The following is a 21512-nucleotide window of genomic DNA, read 5'->3' on the forward strand; positions in this document are numbered from 1 at the left end:
TGGGCTAACCAAATACTGAAACCCCTGCCAGATTCGACAAACCCCCTCGGAGAATATGTAAATTGAAATTGGCTACCCCCTAAAAACACGTTTTTTGGGCGTGGCTCTGCCCATAATGGGTGCACCATGCCCATTCTCAGAAAAAAAAAAAACACAACTAGATCATGATATAAACCTCCCACCAAAATTTTATCAGGATCGGATCAAAACCCACGGAGCTATGCTCGGGACAGACAGACAGACAGACAGACAGCCACCAATAACGAATATAGTGTTCACTTACTGACTCGTGGACCAATATATATATATATATATATATATATATATATATATATATATATATATATATATATATATATATATATATATATATATATACATATATATATATATATATATATATATATATATATATATATATATATATATATATATATATCTTCAAGAAAAAAAGTAAAAACATAGAGGGATGAAATAAAATAAAAAACAATCAAACAAGGTAGGAATAACACTAAATCATGATGATCTATTGAGGATTACCTTACCATCGTCATGGATTACCATCACGACATCTTTTGACAATTTCCTTTTATTGTGGGATTTTGATGGATGAAGAAGAAGAATGAAGAAAAATGACCATGGAGAATGACACCACAATCCTCTTCTTCTTTTTTTGTATACCTTGTCGAGGCTCGTATGAGAGCTCACACACAACGCACATCAAGGGGGGGCATGAGACAAGAGGGGAGGGAGTAGGAAGGACAAAACAGTTGGGAACAGAGACATTAGGAGATCTGTGGAAGGGAGAGGGATGGGACGGGGAACATGGGGAATACAAGATGGACATTACAGAGACTTTCAGGAAGGAAAGCAGGGAATTTGAAGGAGGTGGGCTTGGGTGGGTTATCGGGGGTAGATAAGATCGAGGATTTGGATGGGGTATGATAAGAGGTGGTGGTGAACAGCTGTTTTGAAGGACTGGAGGGAAGAATGGGAATGAATAGAGTGAGGGAGTATATTCCAAAGGTGGGGAAAAAAGAGGAATGAAAGAGTGAAGGTGAGCAGTGATTCGTGATTTTTGGTAGTTTTACCAGAAGGGGGTTGTTGGCGGACTTTGAGTGCCCTGCGGAAATGTGGTGGGGACAAATCGCAGAGAGAGCAGGGGGGGCAAGGCGCGAAAGGAGATGGTAGAAGACAGAAAGACCACCGACCAACCTGTGGTGATTGAGTGAGTGGCCCAAAGACTCTGCCTCATTGCAGGAGATGCCAATGATCCGAAATGCCTTGGTTTCTGCAGCGTGAAGCCGAGAAAGGTGGGAGGCAGGAGCACCAGCCCAGAGGGGAGAGCAGTACTCAATCAGGCTGCAGACAAAAGCTTTGTAAGTGGTCAGGAACTTAGGTGGGCCGAGGAAGGACTTTGCACGACAGAGGATTCCCAGTCGGTGACTGGCTTTGGAGGAGAGGTTTGAAATGTGGCTTTCCCAGGAAAGGTCATGGCAGATAGTGAGACCCAGAAGCTTGAAAGAAAGGACTTCTTCCAGAGGATTGTTGAGAAAGTGGATGGGTGGGTTTTCTAAATGGTCCTTTCGAAGAGACATAGTGAGAGTGTGAGATTTGTCTGGATTGAAAGACATGTTCCACGTGTTGGACCAGTTTGTGATTTTATCCAGTTCTGCAGTGAGCAAAGAAGCTGCTGCTTGCCGGTCTGAGGGATGACCGATGGTACGGCAGAGGGTGGAGTCATCAGCAAAGAGATATAGAGGATATTCAAGAGAGTCGGAGAGATCATTGATGAAAACCAGAAAAAGATCAGTGCCCAGAACGCTACCTTGAGGAACTGCAGCCTGGACAGGAAGGGGGGATGAAAGAACTCCATTTAGGGCCACACATTGACTGCGACAGGAGAGGAAGTCTGCGAGCCATGAGTGGAGATGGCCTTGGATACCATAGGAAGAGAGTTTGGTGAGCAGGGCAGGGTGCCAGACTGTGTCAAAAGCACGTGATATGTCCAGGGATACGGTTCGGATTTCCTGTCTGGCATTGAGGGCTTCCATCCATTGTTGGGAGAGCAGAAGCAGCATATCCAGGGTAGAGTGACCTGGTCTGAAACCAAATTGATGATCAGAAATCAAGCCATTGGAGAAGAGGAAGGATTTGATGTCTGAAGCGATGATGGATTCCATAACCTTGCTGATGATTGGGAGAAGGTGATTGGTCAGTAATTGCAGGGATCTGTTTTTGCACCTTTTTTTGCAGGGCAGTGATGTTTGCTGATTTCCAAGCAGATGGCAGATGACCTTGAGCAAATGAGAGGGTGAGTAGAACAGAGAGAGGGTGAGCAAGAGCAGAAGAGCAGGCTTTGAAGACACGTGGGCTGATGCCGTCTGGACCGGTTGCAGAGTCTGAGTCGAGTTTTGACAGCAAGCTGTCCACCTTGTCAGGAGAAAAGGACACAGGGTCCAGGGACAGTTGGGTGCGACTGGGTAAGGTGGGGAGAGAAAGTGATGGGTTTTGGACACAAGATTTAGCTGCAAACACTGAGTTTAGGCATTCAGCTTTTTTACATGCGGTATCAGCAGTGAGGCCATTTGAGGTAAGGGAGGGATAGAGGGGGAACATACACCAGAAACATTTGATTAGACACCACCAGGATTTTGAGGAGGGAGACAGGTTTGAGAGTTCAGACTTGAGATGAAAAAGATGTTGTTTCCTGGCTCTCCTGAGGGTAGATACACACTTGTTGCGAGCTTTATGGAAGGAACTGAGATTGCCCTCAGTTGGGTTTGCTTTCCATGAGGCAAAGGCAAGTTGTTTCAGGACAACTACCTCACCACAAGCTTCAGTGAACCAAGGGCGGGAGGAAGGGTAGGACAACTACAGAGGAGAGGGGATAAATCTGTGCATGAGGGAGAGCAAGTTTCTTTGAAAGAATTCCCAGGATGAGTTGAAGTTGGAGAAAGTAGCTATAGGAGACCAGTCTCTAAGTTTGAGGGCTGCTTGGACACCCTGCCAGTTGGCTCGAGTGAAATGCCAGACTCGACAACAGTGAGGTGGTTCTTTGATAATAGCCAGAGAGATGTCCACTTTGACAAGGACGTGGTCAAAACAACCGATTGGAGCGAAGGAAGAGCAGCAGATATTTTCAGGGAAATTTGTCAAAATAAGATCCAGAAGAGATGGAGTAACATTGGTTGAGATCCGGGTCGGGAAGTTGACGGATTGAGTTAGTCCCAATGAGTCGCAGAAAGCTTTTGCTGATGTGCCATGACAGGTGAGAGAGGTACCCACACCTAGCCAACTGGCATGATGACAATTGAAGTCACCACATATGAGGAAGAGAGAGTTTGGATGAGGAGATAGAAGTTGGTCCATGTTATCAGATAGTGAGGTGTAGATGGAGTCATCACTGTTAGGTGGACGGTACAGTACACATATAAACATGAGGTGGGAGTGGAGGGGAAGCCGTAGCCAGAGGTATTCCTGGGGGTGTGGGGGAGTGATGGCAGTGCATGGAGAGTGAGGAATAGAGTCTTTGATGAAGAAAGCAACTCCTCCACCAGGGCGAGGCTCAGATCTGTCAAACCGGAGGAGGGAGTAACCAGGGAGAGATACTTGGGAGTCAGACACGTCTTGGGGGAGGAAAGTTTCTGTTAGGCAGATTATGTCTGGTTTGTCAGTGGCAACCTGTATGGAAACATCTGAAAAGTTTGAGCGAAGGCCCCGGATATTTGAGGTCCCTACTTTTAATGAAGAGTTAGGGGAGGTGGCTTTGGGTGCAATGAGTGGGGGCGCGGAGGTAGGACAAGGGACGAGGGGGGGTAAGGAGGGTTGTTGAAAGAGTGTGGGGTATTGCAGAATAGCTAGGGGAGGGGGCCGAATGAGGAGGAGTAAAGGCTCTGTGATGCTGGGGGAGAGGGTGGACAAGAGAGGGGGAAGAAGGCAGTTGAGGATTTGAGGAGGTGGAGTGAAGAGATGGAGGTGAGAGGGCAGTGGAAGGAGGCAGCTTTGTGGATGGGAGGGGGGGCAACTTTGGGAAGGATGAGTGAGGGTGATGAATGGTGGGAGAAAGGTGAGGGGGGAGTTTTTGAGAGAGGCGACAGGGAGGCTTGGAAGGAGAAGAGTGGGATGGTTGCTTTGAGAGTGAGGGGTGAGAGGAGTGAGTTGGCACTGCAGTTGGGGAAAAAAAGAATGGTTGATGGAAAGCGAACATTCATAGCAAACTGGGGTTTTAAAAAGTTTTAGGTCAATTTTGCGATTAAACACATTTCTTGAGGGATGCAATAAAGGCGAATTCAGAGAATGGAGAGAAGAAACGCTGTAACAGTTGGATTTTTTTTCGGCAAGGTATGAAGGAAAGGTCGAATTGAGAGCAGTCTGTTTAAATAGCAGAAGAGTAGTGCATTATGATGCAGTAAAAAGAACCACATGTGAAAGAGGAAGATGAAGCATTATAAGAGATCGTTTTTGTTATTATTATTATTATTAATGTTTGAGAGAGTTTTCAACAGATTTGGTCATGGAAGTGTTGTAGAAAAAAAAAATCGAGGAAGAAGAAGAGGAAGAAGAAGAAGAGATGACGAAGAAGAATAAGAAGAATCAGAGAAAGGTAGCATTTTTTTTTTAAGATAAGAAATAGAGTGATTACTTGGGAGGGATGGGGGACGTTAAGAACATGGGAAAGATAGACATTGAAGATAATGGGGAGAAAAAAAAACAAATAAACACGATCGTACACCGAGGGGAACAAAGGGTAGTCCTCAAGCCTCAAGGATAGGCCTCAAGCACCCAGTAAGACAAGTTCAACGAAATCTCACAAAATAGCACGATTTTTGAAACAAAACCGAACTGTGAACACACAGTAACATGTCGGTGAGAAAATAAACAGTTAAAACAGGACAGATAACGACCGGAAACTTAACTTTGAGATCGTCAGCAGGGAGCCCCGAAGGAGACCTGCCAATGCCTCAAACCCAGAACCGGAAGTCCAAGCATCTGGTTTAGCATCAGGATATATTTTGATGTTGTTCCATTACAATCCCACAACAAAAGTGAAATGTCAAAAGATGTCATGATGGTAATCTATGAGTATTGTGGCATCGTAATGTGGTAACATTCCTACCTTGTTTGGTTGTTTTTTTGTGATTTCATCCCTCGATATTTTTACATATTTTTTTCAATATTTTTGTTGTTTCTGCAATTTTTTGTAAGTAATAACATGCTTAATGTTTTATATATTTTGTTATGGATAATATGAAGTATGGTAATACTCCATGATACTACCGTACTCCGTGATGCCACGGTATTCCATGGTGCAACAAATCAGATGATCATTTGTGTCTCGTACATGGGATATAAAGTCCAAGCAAACACACTACGTTTGCTGCTTTATCACCACTTGAAGTGCACACGTACTTTGGCTTGTTATGCAATCTGCGTCACGTTGTGCACCACAGCAGACGTGAAACTTATAAAATCCGAATGACAGAGTGGGGGTGGTCGATTTGTATGCTTGATTTGTTTTCATAAAATGCTTCAACTATGTATAAAAGTAGCTCCAACTCGGTGTCGCCGTGCGTGCCTGCTTAGGCCCGTCAAAAAAGAAGAAGAAGAAGATTGATTTAAAAAAAGCTATACATTTTGAATGTGGACGGGCTTTGCATTTTGCATTTCTATTTTGATCTTCTTTTTAGTGTGTTGTATATTATTCAGCATTCAGCATCTAAAAAGGCTGTGATGAATATCACATGAACAATCTCCCCATCTTCGCTCCTCACACCGCCAAATTTTATACATATCCAAAAAGCGGATGCGGACGGACTTTGCTTTCCAGTGTTTTATATATTTTTTCATTTAATTTTTGCATGCAATTTTTTTGAAGTAATAAAGTGCTTAATGTTTTATATACTGTTATTTTGGTATAGATGAAATCCACCTATATTATTAAACTTGGCTTATGGTACATTCCACCCCCCCCCCCCCAATCATGGCTTTTGGTTCAGTCCACTATGGAGATTACCACATGTCATGAGCGGAAATGGTAAATGTAAATATAGTTTTAAAAATAATAAAATGCTTCGTGATATATATATATATATATATATATATATATATATATATATATATATATATATATATATATATATATATATATATATATATATATATATATATATATATATATATATATATTGTTATTTTGGTATGGATTAAATGCATACACGTCATTAAATTGTTTAAATACTTGTTTCAGTTGATGTGGGTGATGGTTTGGATATGTATTGCTTTTGGAATGGAACTGTCCACTGTCCATTTTCCCTCCTCCCATGATCCTGGCCTGGTTTGCTTGAGTCCACATTTTCTTTCAATTTTTTTTCCCCAATGAAACAATTAATGTTTAATTTTATTTATTTATTTTGGGTTGCGTGCACGAGCCCAGAAACAAAGTAACTTCCTCGTGTTGGAATCACCATTGTGGCTTCAGCAGTTATTGAGGGAGGTCAGGCTACAGTTGTACATTGTTTGAGAAGGGAAGAAGAAGTACAAATTGGCCTTTAGCAACCTCTCGTGGACTTCAGTGATGTATTTTGGCATCTTTTTTAATCCTGGTAATTCAGAAAACATTCGGAAATAAAAAGGATGGCTTTTAAATGCTTATGACTTCACTCTATAATTGTTTATAAACATACCATTGTGCACACATTTGAATAGGTGCCCATCTTTTTTCTCATACTATCCCTCTGTCATGGAGTACTACCATACTCCAATATATATATATATATATATATATATATATATATATATATATATATATATATATATATATATATATATATATATATATATATATATATATATATATATATATATATAAAGATATATTGGGTTTTTTCGGTTCTGGCTCCTTTGGGTTAAATAATGCATCTATAGTACAACGATATTTATTCCTTAACGATGATGGCTTTTGTGAAGATCGCATAATAGGTAATTTCCATAATTGCACCAGAAGTAAGCATGTATACACAACCCCAACACCCACCCCTACGCCTCGACAACCTCATGATATTATGGACAACGCTGCAGTACCAGCTTTGATACAATGCTTTGGCGAGGACTTATGTCTACCAGCATTACAGGCACCTTACCAAAAAGCTATCTGTGAGGAATTGGTTGCAGGCCCAACAACTGTAGTGGGAAATATATGGCTGGCAGGATGGCCTTGAGGAATGCACAATCACCTCAAAGATGTCTATCCTGGGTTAGAATCTCAGCTCAGCTATGAACTGTCATCCCAGTGTTTCACAGGCAGAGCTATTCATCAATGTGTGTGCTCTCCCTCAGATCGACGTTAAACTGGGTGTCCCATCTGCCGGCATTCATTGGTGACCCTTAATGAAGAAGAGGCGAGCTATCACCAGCACCATGGAAAATTTCAAATTCCAACCATAACGACTGCTGGGAAGACAATGGCAAGCCACCAAGTATAACCCTTGCCAAGAAACTGTTTTGGCAACACCGGGAGTCTCTAACAAAGTATGGTGCATCAGAATCAGAAGAGTGGAAAGTGCAGGCCAAAGTACTTCTGACTTTTTGGACCCTCAACTTAAACCAATAAAACTACTCTGGGACATCATGGAACACCACCCGATGATCAGTCAATATAACACAATCTATAAAAGTGAAGTTGCACTTGCTCTGAGGAAGGAATGGTGCGGAGCACAACCTGATATTTACCAACATTTGGTTTGTTCAGTCAAGACCATCCATATTTTCAAATTGCCCCAACAATTTTGTATACCTGGTGGACGTGCAGTATTTGGTTGATATAATCAAAATATAGACCAATTACTGCACCGTAGTCCCAAGAAGGAAGCCAGACATCACACACACACACACACACACACACACACACACACACACACACACACACACACACACACACACACACACACACACACACACGCACACACACTATGTACTGGTAAGTACTTACAAAAGTTATTTTATTTGAAGTTATAACATTAACTTATAAGCAATTGACTGATTTCCCAACTGCCCGGATCATCAGCTGGGCACCGTTTTTCATGGAGGTTTCGATCTTTTCAGCCCAGAACCTCTCCAAACGGCAGATCTACAACTCCGGTCGCAGGTCCACATCACTCAGCATCAATGGACCCACAATCTCAAAGTTGTGTCCACACAGTCAGTCAACACAGCAATGCAATATCCTTATTCAAACATTTAAAGTATTACTTTTATTTAAAGTATGACTGCATTTGAATAACTTAAATCATACACCACTTTATATGATAATATATTAAGCGATAAACACTTTACCTTGTCAGCACGTCCATTACACAGCACCTCCATCTAACCATAAACTCAAACATTTAGGTCATTCATATTTTAATAACACATTTAGGCATTACTTTCAAAGATGTAAACCATAAATGTTGCTGTATTAGTTGCTCACTTATGTCAAACAAAGATTTTCATCCATCTCGCCTTTAAAGAACATGACTGATATTATTCGGATGTAAATATTTGGAGGTTGGTGCCGTCTAACTCTTAGAAGACAAATAGTCTGTATTCTGACACCATTGTCTGAAACAGCAGATTTTTGCAAAAGACTCAAGAGGAAGACAGCAGCTGCATCACTTTCTGCATATCTGGGTGTGAGTGTGTGTGTGTGTGTGTGTGTGTGTGTGTGTGTGTGTGTGTGTGTGTGTGTGTGTGTGTGTGTGTGTGTGTGTGTGTGTGTGTGTGTGTGTGTACACATTGTCAAGGCTCATAAGAGAGTTAACGCACAACACACACCAAGGGGGGCAGGAGGCAAGAGGGGCAGGAGAGGGAAGGACAAAACAGTGGAGGAACAGAGACATTAGGAGATCTGCGAAACGTAGAGGGATTGGGGGAAGGGGGGGTGGGGAACGGGGTATACAAGATGGACACCACAGGGACTTTCAGGACCAAACACAACAGGGAAATTTTGGGAAGGAAGGCAGGGAATTTGAAGGAGGTTGGTTTGGGGTGGATTAACGGGGTAGAAAAGATGGTTTTGGATGGGGGAAGATAAGAGATGGTGGTGAACAGCTGTGTTGAAGGCCTGGAGGGAAGAACGGGATTGAAGCGAGTGTGGGAGTTTATTCCAAAAGCGGGAAAAAAGAGGAATGAAAGAGTAAAGGTGAGCAGTGATTCATGATTTTGGTAGTTTTACCCAAAGGGGGTTGTTGACAGACCTTGAACGCCCTGCGGAAATATGGGGGGTGGGGGTCGCATATCGCAGACAGAGCAGGGGGGGCGAGACCAGAGAGGAGACGGTAGAAGACAGAAAGACCACCGAACTGACTGCAGTGAGAGAATGAGGCCCAAAGACTCAGCCTCATCGCGGGAGATACCAATGATTCTAAATGCCTTGGTTTCCACAGCATGAAGCCGAGAAAGGTGAGAGGCAGCAGCACCAGCCCAGAAGGGAGAGCAGTACCCCCATCAGGCTGTAGACGAAAGCTTTGTATGTGGTCAGGAGCTCAGGTGGACCGAGGAAGGACTTTGCACAATGGAAGATACCCAGTCGGCGACTGGCTTTGGAGGCCAGGTTGGAAATGTGGCTTTCCCAGGAAAGATCATGACAGAAAGTGAGACCAAGAAGCATGAATGAAAGGAATGCTTGTTGAGAAAGTAGATGGGGAGGTTTCCAAATGGTCCTTTCGGTGAGACATCGTAAGAGTGTGAAATTTGTCAGGATTGAAAGACATGTTTCCACTTGTTGGGCCAGTTTGTGATTTTACCTAGATCTACAGAGAGCGAAGAGGCTGCTGCTTGCTGGTCAGAGGGTTGACAGATGGTACAGCAGAGGGTGGAGTCATCAGCAAAGAGATAAAGAGGATTTTCCATAGAGTTGGAGATCATTGATATAAACCAGAAAAAGAACAGGTCCCAGAATGCTGCCTTGAGGACCTCCAACCTGGACAGGAAGAGGGGATGAAAGACCTCCATTTGGGCCACACATTTGCTGCAACAGAAGGGGAAGACTGTGAGTCATGAATGGAGATGCCCTTGGATGCCAAAGGAAGAGTTTGGTGAGCAGGTGAGGGTGCTGGACCATGTCAAAAGCACGTGATATGTCTTGGGATATGGCTCTGATTTCATATCTGGCATTGAGGACCTCCATCCATTGTTGGGAAAGCAGAAGCAGTATATCTCGGGGAGAGTGCATGGTCTGAAACCAAATTGATGATAGGAAATCAAGGCATTGGAGAAGATGAAGGATTTAATGTCTGAAGCGATGATGGATTCCATAACCTTGCTGTTGATTGGGAGAAGGCTGATTGGTCTGTTGTTGCAGGGATCTGTTTTTGCACCTTTTTTATGCAGAGCGGTAATGTTTGCTGATTTCCAAGCAGATGGCAGATGACCTTGAGTAAATGAGAGGGTGAATGGAACAGAGAGAGGGTGAGCAAGAGCAGAGGAGCAGGTTTTTAGGACACGTGGGCTGATGCCGTCTGGACCGGTTGCAGAATCTGTATCGAGGTTTGACAGCAAACTCTCCACCTTGTAAGAAGAAAAGGACACAGAGTCCAGGGACAGCTGGGTGCGACTGGGAAGGGTGGCTACAGAAGGTGATGGGTTTCGGACACAATATTTAGATGCAAACACCGAGTTTTGGCATTCAGCCTTTTCACATGTGGTGTCAGCAGTGCGGCCATTTGAGGTAAGGGAGGGGATGGAGGGGGAACATACACCAGAAACAGATTTGATTCGACGCCACCAGGATTTGAAGGAGGGAGAGAGGTTTGAGACTTCAGATATGAGATTAGAAAGATGTTGTTTTCTGGCTCTCCTGAGGGTAGACACACACTTGTTCCGAGCTTTGTGGAAGGAACTGAGATTGCCTTCGGTTGGATTTGCCTTTCATGAGGCGAGGGTTGTTTCAGGACAACTACCTCACCAGAACCTTCATTGCACCATGGACGGGAGGAAGGGTAGGACAACTGAAGACAAGATGGGATAAATCTGTATGTGAGAGAGAGCAAGTTTCTTTGAAAGAATTCCCAGGACTAGTTGATGTCGGAGGAAATAGAGATGGGAGATGAGTCTTGAAGTTTGATGGTTGCTTGAAGTCCCTGCCAGTCAGCCTGAGTGAAATGCCAGACAACAGCGCTGAGGTGGTTCTCTCATAACAGCCAAAGAAATGTCTACTTTCACAAGCACGTGGTCAGATGAGCCAATTGGAGTGGAGGAACAACAGCAGATATTTTCAGGGAAATTTGTCAAAATCAGATCCAGAAGAGATTGAGTACCGTTGGTTGAGATCCGGGTCGAGAAGTTGACTGATTGAGTTAGTCCCAATGAGTCACAGAAGTCCTTTGTTGAAGTGCCATGGCAGGTGAGAGAGGTACACACACCCAGCCAACTGGCATGATGACAATTGAAGCCACCACATATGAGGAGGAGAGAGTTCGGATGAGAAGATAGAAGTTGGTCAATGTTTTCGAATCGTGAGGTGTAAATGGTGTCATCACTGTTTGATGGACGGTACAACACACAAATAAACATGAGGTGGGAGTGGAGGGGAAGCCATAGCCAGAGGTATTCCTGGGGGTGTGGGGGAGTGAGGGCAGTGCGTGGAGAGTGAGGAATAGAGTCCTTGATGAAGAGAGCAACTCCTCCACCAGGACGAGGTTCAAGTCTGTCTTACTGGAGGAAGGAGTAACCAGGGAGAGATACTTGGGAGTCAGAGATGTCTTGAGGGAGGAAAGATTCTGATCGACAGATTATGTCTGGTTTGTCAGTGGCTGCCTGTATGGAAAGATCTGTCAGGTTTGAGCGAAGGTCCCAGATGTGCGAGGTCCACACTGTTAAGGATGAGGGAGGGAGGAGGCTTTGGTTGCAGGGGAAGGGAGGGGAGGGGGAGGGGAGGATGAGGAAGCAGGGGGGAGGTAAGGAGAGTTTTTGAAAGAGTGTGGCAGATTGCAGAAAAGCTAGGGGAGAGGGCCAGATGAGGAGGAGATAAGGCTCTGTGGTGCTGGGTTGAGGTACAGTGGGGAGTTAAAAGAGAGGGGGCAGAAGGCAGTTGAGGATTTGAGGAGGTGGAGTGATGAGATGGAGGAGATAGGGCAGGGAAGGAGGCAGCTATGTGGATGTGAGAGGGGGAAAAACTTTGAGAAGCGGACATGAGGGGATGATTGGAGGGAGAAGAGTGAGTGGGGGGAATTGAGGGACAAAGGTGAGGAGGGAATTTTTGAGAAAGGCGAGAGGAAAGCTTTGAGGGAGAAGCGTGTGATGGTTGCTTTGAGAGGGAGGGGTGAGAGGGGTGAGAGGGGTGTTGATTAATCAGATGTTGGTCCAACAAATGGAACATGTTTTTAAATCCTGGCAAATCTCATAGTCTTCCCCTGTGGCACTGGAAGGATAGTCAAACAAACAAACCTCCATGGTCAAACAGTGAAAGAGGTTCAGCCTCTTGAACTTGAGGGCCTCACAATCAGCCACGTCCTCTCCTGGAACTACCATTTAGCAAAGATGGCCTCCAAAGCCAGCCGCAGACGAGAGCCCAATCCTTACAAGTCTTTCCTGGAAAATCAGCACTACCTTCAAGGCTGTTGTTTACAGCTACTAACAAGGCAGTTTTTCATAGCTTGTTTGAGTACTGCTTTCCCTTATGGGTTGATTGAATTCTGTCCATTCTAAAGCTGTCAAACTTATTGAAATCTCTCATTATCATGATTAACCAAAAGGCCTTTTACTCTCACATTGCAGATAGGCCAATGGCCTCTCCAAGCTTTTTTCAGTTCCAAGCTCTCTGCACACCTCGACTGCTTTGTTCCTCTTCTCTCCCATTTGTTCAATATCTTCCGGAGGCAGTTCAATCACACTTTTCCCTCCAGGGATTCAAGGGAAGTCATGCACCATCACCTCATTCCCACCCACAATACATAATATACCCATTAACCCTACCTAACCCAACCCTGTTATTTGCAGCAGATTACCGTTTCATATACAGTATCTGGTTGCTGTGTCCAACTGTGGCCAAACTTCACCAATACCCGTTTACTGCCTTTTTACCTTCTATCGCGTTGCTATACTCCAAGTCTCAATCTTGCATAAAAAAATTAAGAGGAAGGAATTTAGTATGTTGTTTGGGAACCGGCACTCTTCAAATAACGCTGTGGGTTTTTTACCATCTACAGAGGATGCTAGCAGATCAGACAAGCAGCTTAATCAGCCCTCTAAAAGGACAGCGTACTCTGTGATGCAACAACACTGTTCTTGTGAAGCAGCAAGATGACAAGTTTTAGTCGAATCCTATTCCATCCTCAATCAAACCTAGAATAGACATCATCCAGAGGAGAGTGCACTTAACCCGAGCTTCTGCCGTCCCTCAACGATCGTTCGGCCTCAGCCAACACAACAGGCATTATAAATCAAGCAAACAAACTTAGAAATCTGAACGCACACAGTACGGTCGTTTTATTCACTTAATATTTGTGGAACAATTAGATTGTTTGCACCCACAAACGAGCTGAATCGTCACAAGTGGAACATCATGTAAATAATAAAGGGGTTTCATGTTTGCAAAACACCTGTCCCTACACCTGGAAGGACAAACGACCCGGCACTCAGATTTTTTTTCCCCCCATTTATCCAGCGTTTCAATGTTCATTATATTTCAATTTTATATGCAATAACATAGATTGTAATTCAAGCGGTACAATGTTTTATGATTTATGGACTGATATTTACAAGTGAGCCGAGTGTCAGACATGAAAGAAAATATTCTGTTTGATTCTTTGAGTAACAGGAAAAACGCCTTTCCTCATTCATCAAATTATTTTACAGTACAAAGACAACAGAAACAAAAAAATAAAATCAAAAACAAAAATGCTGAGGCTCCTCGAAAAAGGTTTTGAAAATAATTTCACAAACATCAAAGCTGGACAGGAAAAGTTAAGAAGAGAGAGTTCAAACGTTGTACTAATCGGAGCTCTGTTGTTTTGCGTAACGCTCATTTCAAGCAAACTTGTTGGCGAGCGATCAAGCTTTCAACAAGTCGAGCCTACGGAGAAAGGAAAATGAAAAATGACGATCTGAAGCCGTTTGGCTGCGACTCCAGTCCTGCGGCACTTTGTCAACTCTTGAAATGCTCAAAACATTCCTATAATCGCTGCTTTGGTGTTTCTTTTACATCACACGTGAATGCTTCTGCACTCAAATGCTTCAGTCACAGAAATGTCACCAAAATAAATTTTTACACTCATTTTGGGGATATATATATATATATATATATATATATATATATATATATATATATATATATATATATATATATATATATATATATATATATATATATATATCCATCCATCCACTGGGACCATACTCTGTGCAGAGCGTTGGTGCTGCCGAAGCAGTCTCCTTGGCTATTGGGCACAATCCTGGACGGGTCGCCACTCCAACACAGGATACCAGCATGCTGGCACTCATTTTGCCGACCTCGGAAGGATGACAGGCAGAGTCAACCCCACCTGGTATTAATTCAACAGCCGAGTGGGATTTGAACTCAGGATACTCGGTTCCTAAGCCCACCACCCTAACCATTAAGCCAACACCAGACATTATATATATATACATATACATATATATATATATATTTATATATAGATATATATATATATTTATATATATATATATATATATATATATATATATATATATATATATATATATATATATATATATATATATATATATATATATATATATATATATACATACAGTCGTGGTTCTGGTTCCTTGGGGTAAAGAATGCATCGATAGTATAATGATAGTTATTCCTTAAGTATCTGTTTAGTTAAGTGTATTGTAGTTAAGAGGGTTCGAAACAGAATTCACACTTACATGGTGCACAATCATGTTTACTGTATTTTCTCCTTTTTACCATATGTTCTTATTTTCTCTGCTTTTCCCTCCACCCTCCTTCGATTCCTCCCAACTCCCAAAAATATTTTTAAAATACAACAGAAAAAAATAAATAAATAAATAAATAAACTTTGCCTCCTCACCTTATACCCCATGTAACTTCCTGTACTGACTCTTCTTCCTGTTTTTTTTTTTCTGCCAATCTACAATCTTCTAATTTTTCCGACCCACATTCACCATACACCTTCACAATTTTTTTTCTTCAACCTATCTTTTGCCTAATCTTACCTCATCTTTGAAAAAAAAAATTTTTTAATTGCATTATTCTTTTTACTTCTCACCTTACACCTCCCGGAACTACGTGATTTCTCTATCCCCTCTTCCTCTTCCTCTTCCTGTAACTTTCACCGAGCTGCCATCTTCCTTCTATTTTAGCCGATCCAAATTCACCAGTCTTTTACAGTTTTTTCCTTCAACCTTTCCTTTAACAACCTGACCTAATCTTTATCAAAATAAAAAACAGTCTCTTACAATGTTTCAACTTCCTCTTTCACATGGGTGGTTCTCAGTATTGTATCATAATTCACTACTCTTCTTCTTCTTCTTCTTCTTCTTCTTCTTCTTCTTCTTCTTCTTCTTCTTCTTCTTCTTCAAAAGACTGTTTTCAATTCGACCTTTCCTTCCTCCCGTGTCTAAAACGTCTGTTACAACGTTTCTTTTCTCCATTCTCTTCATTCACCTTTATTGCATCCTTCATGTAATGTCTTTAATCGCATCTATGACTTAAAAAAAATTTAAATCCAACTTTGCAATGCATGTTGGTGTTCCATCAATCGTCCTTTTTTGAACAACTTCAGTGCCAATTCCCCCCTCCTCCTTACCCCCTCACCTGCCATCTTGCCCCCTCATCCTACCTCCACTCTTAGCCTCTCTGTCTTCTACTTTAGTATCAGCACATCCTCTGATGTCCCAAACTGTGTGGTGCTCTAACCCCTCAAATATTGTACCTCCCCTTCACTGCTCCCCAAATCAACGTACCACTGCCAAGTCTCATCCTTCTCCTCTCCCATCACCATCCTGCCCCTTGGCTGTGCCTGCTCTAATCATCTCCCCTCCCTCCAAAAGCTTCCTCTCAAAGAAACCTTCACATTGCTCCCTCGCCAAGCTTACCTCTCACCTTTCTCAAAAACTCCTCCCTTACCCTTCTCCCTCCAATCTCCCCCCTCACTCCCCCTTCTCAAGGTTGCAACCCCTCACATCCACAAAGCTGCCTCCTTCCCCTGCCCTCTCTCTCTCTCTTCCATCTCATCTCTCCACCTCCTCCAATCTTTAACTTCCATCTGCACCCTCTCTTATCACTCCCAACTGTGCCTCATCCCATACCAATGAGCCTTTTCTCCTCCTCATCCGGCCTTCTCCCCGAGCTCTTCTGTAATCTTCCACACAGTCAACATCCCTCCCCTGCACTCAAAGCCTCCTCCCCTCCATCTTCCTGAGCAGTGTGGACCTCAAACATTGAGCAAGCCTTTGCTCAAACCTGACAGATCTTTCCATGCAGGTTGCCACTGACAAACTAGAAACAACATTAATCTGTTTAACAGAAACTTTCCTCCTTCAAGACATCTCTGACTCCCTAATATCTCACCATGGTTACTCCCTCCTCCGGTATGACATACCTGAGCCTCATCCTGGTGGTGGAGTTGCTGTCTTCATCAAAAACTCTATTCTTCACTCTCCATGCACTTCCCAAACACTCCCACACCCCCAGGGATACCTCTGGCTCCGGCTTCCCCTCCACCCCCACCTCGTGTTTCTGTGTATGTTGCACTGTCCACTAAACAGTGATGACTCCATTTACACTTCGCTTGCCAAACCGTCGAGTCTGGCATTGTACTCAGGCTGACTGGCAGGGTCTCCAAGTCGCCATCAAACTTCTAGACTGGTCTCCCATCTCCACTTACTCTGACATCAACTCATCCTGGGAATTCTTTCAAAGAAATTTGCTCTCCCTCATGCACAGATTTATCCCATCTCGCCTTCAGTTGTCCTACCCTTCCTCCCGCCCATGGTATACTGAAGCTTGTGGCGAGGCAGTTGTCCTGAAACAACTCACTTTCGCCTCGTGGAAGGCAAATCCAACTGAAGATAGTCTCAGTTCCTTCCACAAAGCTTGTAACAAGTGTGGATCTACCCTCAGGGGAGACAGAAAAGAACAGCTTTCTAATCTCAAGTCTGAACTCTCAAACCTGTCTCCCTCCTCCAAATCCTGGTGGCATCCCGTTAAGTCTGTTTCTGGTGTATGTTACCCCTCCATCCCCTCCCTTACCTCAAATGGCCATGCAGCTGGCACTGCGCATGAAAAGGCTGAATTCCTAAACCCTGTGTTTACTTCTAAATCTTCTGTCCCAAACCCATGGCTTTCTGCACCCATCTTACCCAGTCCACATCCAGGTGTTCCTGGACTCTGTGTCCTTTTTACCTGACAGATGGAGACCATGCTGCCAAACCTCGACTCAGATTCTGCAACTGGTCCAGATGGCATCAGCCCACGTGTCCTAAAAAGCTGCTCTGCTGCTCTTGCTCACTCTCTCTTTGTTATATTCACCCTCTCATTTGCTCAAGGTCATCTGCCTTCTGCTTGGAAATCAGGTAACATTACCGCTCTGCATAAAAAAAGCCTGTCATCCTTCTGAGGTCGGCAAATTGAGCGCCAGCTTGCTGGTATCCTGTGGCAGAGTGGAGAGCCATCCAGGACTGTGCCCAATAGCCAAGGAGACTGCTTAAGCAGCACCAACACTCTGCACAGAGTATGGTCCCAATAGATGGATGGAATATGATATTGCTCTGCACACTGAGGATTATTCAGTTAATGGTAACTTTGCAGAAACACAGTAGTACCGTGTGCATTCTTACAAGCACAAGTTGGTTGTCTCTTTTTGGATGATTGACCCCGTCTGATCCCCAAAGGGACAAGTTGTTCAATATGATCCTTCATTCTCGAAGATGTGCGGCCCACATACCTAGCACCACACTTGCACTGAAATTTGTAAATAATCTTCTTACATGAGAGGCCGGCATAACATATTTTTGGACTGACAGAAGCAACCGGCGGGTAATGAAAATCACTCATGGTTGAACAGCATAGTAAGAATGGGACACTGTCTGTTTGATCTGGCTTTCAAACCAATGAGACACTGCCCAAGGTAGACGTAGTATTACGAGACATTTACCAGGTCCGATTATTGGATTCTTTGATGTGTTCAAGAATTTGTATATATATATATATATATATATATATATATATATATATATATATATATATATATATATATATATATATATATATATACACACATGCCCTGTTCAGGATACCCATTATTAAGAAGAATAGTCTTGATGGTCTCAATCTCAGCATGGAGTTTATCTGTGGAGTAGATCTTTCATGCTCTATTGACCAAGATACCAATCAATCCAATCTTGTATCTCGAGAAACTGTAAGAGTCCCACCTAGTATACTGTCTGGTAAAAGTAGACTGACTGTAGACTGTGGTTTTATAAGCGTCGGCCGATTTCTCAACTAAGACGTCCAAGAAAGGGAAGTATGCCGGGGCATTCCATTTCTAAGGTGAATCTAGGGATGGATGGAGAGAGTTCAGGTATGTCAAGAAGACTTTACATGTTGAGGTTGACTCAAAGACAGCAAAGTTGTCATCCACATTCTGAGAATAGATGGAAGAGGGTTGAACGCCAAGATGTGGATCTCTTAAGTCAAGTTTTTCACAGTAACCTGCAAAGATGTTTGCCAAGACGGGGCCTCAAGGGGATCCCATCGCTGCACCTTCAATTTGAGTATACATTGAATTATTGTAACTGAACTTGACAGAACGGGTCACCATATTCATTAACTCAATGAAGACAGACTCAGAGATCAGTGGAGATGTCAAGTCACTATGATACAGAAGTTGCATGCAGATTTTGACCACTTCTGTCAGTGGGACATTGGTGAATAGACTGGCTATATCATATGAACACATTGTATTGTTTGCCCTTTCCATATGTCTAGTGGGTAAATGGGACAAGATGCATTGGATTTGGCATTTAGTTAGGTCTTCAGCCCTTTATTCTTTCATTTATTTCATCTCTTTACTTCCCTTTATTTCATACACAAACCACGCAAACATGCACGCAGATTAGTAATGCTACCAGGAGCGTCGAGAAGACACAGCGGCAGCTCATTCGCATATGCGCGCCAAGTTCCTATTCAAACATCGTGCCATTATGCAACAGATGCCGCACCTCAGACACTTACTATGCTCACCACAACGCTCACCATAATCACTCCAAACGCCTTCTAAAAAGCCGCACAACAACCTACGCCTGACCTCTTCACCACAAACACCATAACCACAACCAACCACCTCAGTCTCCTCACTACGAATGCTTCAACCATTCCCAATGCTTCGATGTCTTCACCACAAACACCACAGTGCTTCCTCTACCTCACAACCGCTATGATGCCTCAACCACCTCACTACAACTCACCGTTACAATGCCACAGCTGTCTCCATCCAAACCCGCCTATTATCACCACTCCGAACACCACAACTACCACCACCTTTCGGGACCAGTGGGAACATGGAGATGCACTCATGGACGAGGGCGTATGATGGGGTACCCTGCCCCATGTTATTCTCGGAGCTCCGTTGCATGGCAAAGGGGGCCATTTCTGGTGGAAAACCCTCGCTAGGGCGAGGCCAACACAGTAGTTTGATCTGCGCACCAATGAGGGCATGGGGAAATACCCATTGCTCCGCCTGTTCGCTCTCAAGTGCCACCCCCACTGGAGAGGTATAAAAGAGAGCAAATCAGGCTGTCAGTCAGTCTCTTTATCGTCCAGGCTTTCAGTCAGTCAGTCGTCCAGGATCTCTCCTTCATCCAGCATCTGAGCGGAATCTCTTCACGAGCCAGCGCAACCAAGTGGAGAAGGTGGAGCAACCGAGTTAGGCGAGTAGGATGGGCGAGCTGTTTCCACAACGAGCCGTGGTCATCCCCAGGTCATCGGTGCTCGGCCTCGGCTGCAATGCACAGCCAATATTCACACTTACAGACCTCCCACAACCCCCGTTAAGTGTTTCTCTCATGCATATTTTTCTTCCATCCGAGTCTCGTCCACTGTGGATGCATGAACTAAAAAAAAATACCGATTACCAATTCGCACCTCTCACACCTTCCTCTTGCATCAGATTGCACCACAATTTGCACTTCCCACTCCCACACTGTAAACACCCTCAGTTTTCTCCACTCTTCCCCCTTCCTAAGCGATTGGGTTGCATGGGTCAGTCGACCACGCCAGGTACAAGGAGGTCACTACACCTCAACTGTCTCTCCTCTTTCTGGGCTACCTCTAATTTCCTCGGGTGTGCGTGATGGCCCCGTTATGTGTAACATAAGTTAAGATTGTAGAAGTTTATCGGGATAACTCTGCACTGTCTTCTTTTGTGAGCGTTTGCATTTCTTTTGCCACAAATTCCGTGCTTTCCCTTGCTGTCCATAATTTGTGAATAAACCCTATTGTGCCACATAATTTCCTCGCCTTCTAATAAATTGCTTTATTATGAATGTACCCAGCTCGTTTTCGTCTTTTCTTTCATTGGTCCAGCATGGTCTGCACATTAGCCTTGCCAGGAAGTTATACTCCAAGAATCTGCTTAATCGCCAGTGTGTACTTGGCAGTTCCACTCAGATGTACCTGATATGGTAAGTTTAAAGTAAGTAAGTACCGAGGGCCTGATTCCCCAATAAGAAGACTGTGTACCACAGTGAAACAATCATCAGATGGAGGACACTGAGTCACATGGTTAAATTGTTGGTGTTTGCAGTCGATTAGTGACCCACCGCGACACGGACTTACTCATGTGTGACGGCCTCGATTCCCGGTGAGTCCAGGAAGAACAGGGGATAGCCCAACCCTCACAGTACCCCCATGGCCCTGGGCCCTGGGTCCACAACAATATATGTGTACATATAAGTTAATGATGCACCCCCAAATATGATTGTTGAGGACACCAGATCGAGACCCATTACAGCAAATGCTGCATTATCTGGGACCAACAAATGCCATCTGTCACATAGATATATTGTCTTTCGCCCAACGAATCACAACCTGGAGGCATCACCATCTTTATTGGTCAGTTCTCTAAAGATGATTAATTACGTTCTCCAACCTGGACGAATGCCGTTACGGTAACCTCACGACGACCTCATGACTGCAGCCCAGAAGGGCCTTTTGCAGTGCAAAGATGCCAAGATCAATGCTGTCACTAAGCAGATGAAAAGAAAAGTTACTGACTAGTTTTTCCTGTTTTGGGGCTTGTCAGGGTAAACACATCACAGTTCCAGCTTCTCAATGACTTTAAAACCTTACGGCTTTATACTGGTTAATGATGCATCCCTAACAAACTCTAATGGGATGTGACACTGGTGTCCTCACCAATCACAATTAAGGGTGCATCATAAAAAGTGACATACTTGCGGACACAAAAAGTGATGTACTTTACGCATTATTTCGGACAAATCTTACAAAAAAACGAATCGTA

Source organism: Eptatretus burgeri, chromosome 18, assembly GCF_056783735.1.
Source record: "Eptatretus burgeri isolate ZD-2024b chromosome 18, Ebu_testis_v1, whole genome shotgun sequence".
NCBI classification, from domain to species: domain Eukaryota; kingdom Metazoa; phylum Chordata; class Myxini; order Myxiniformes; family Myxinidae; genus Eptatretus; species Eptatretus burgeri.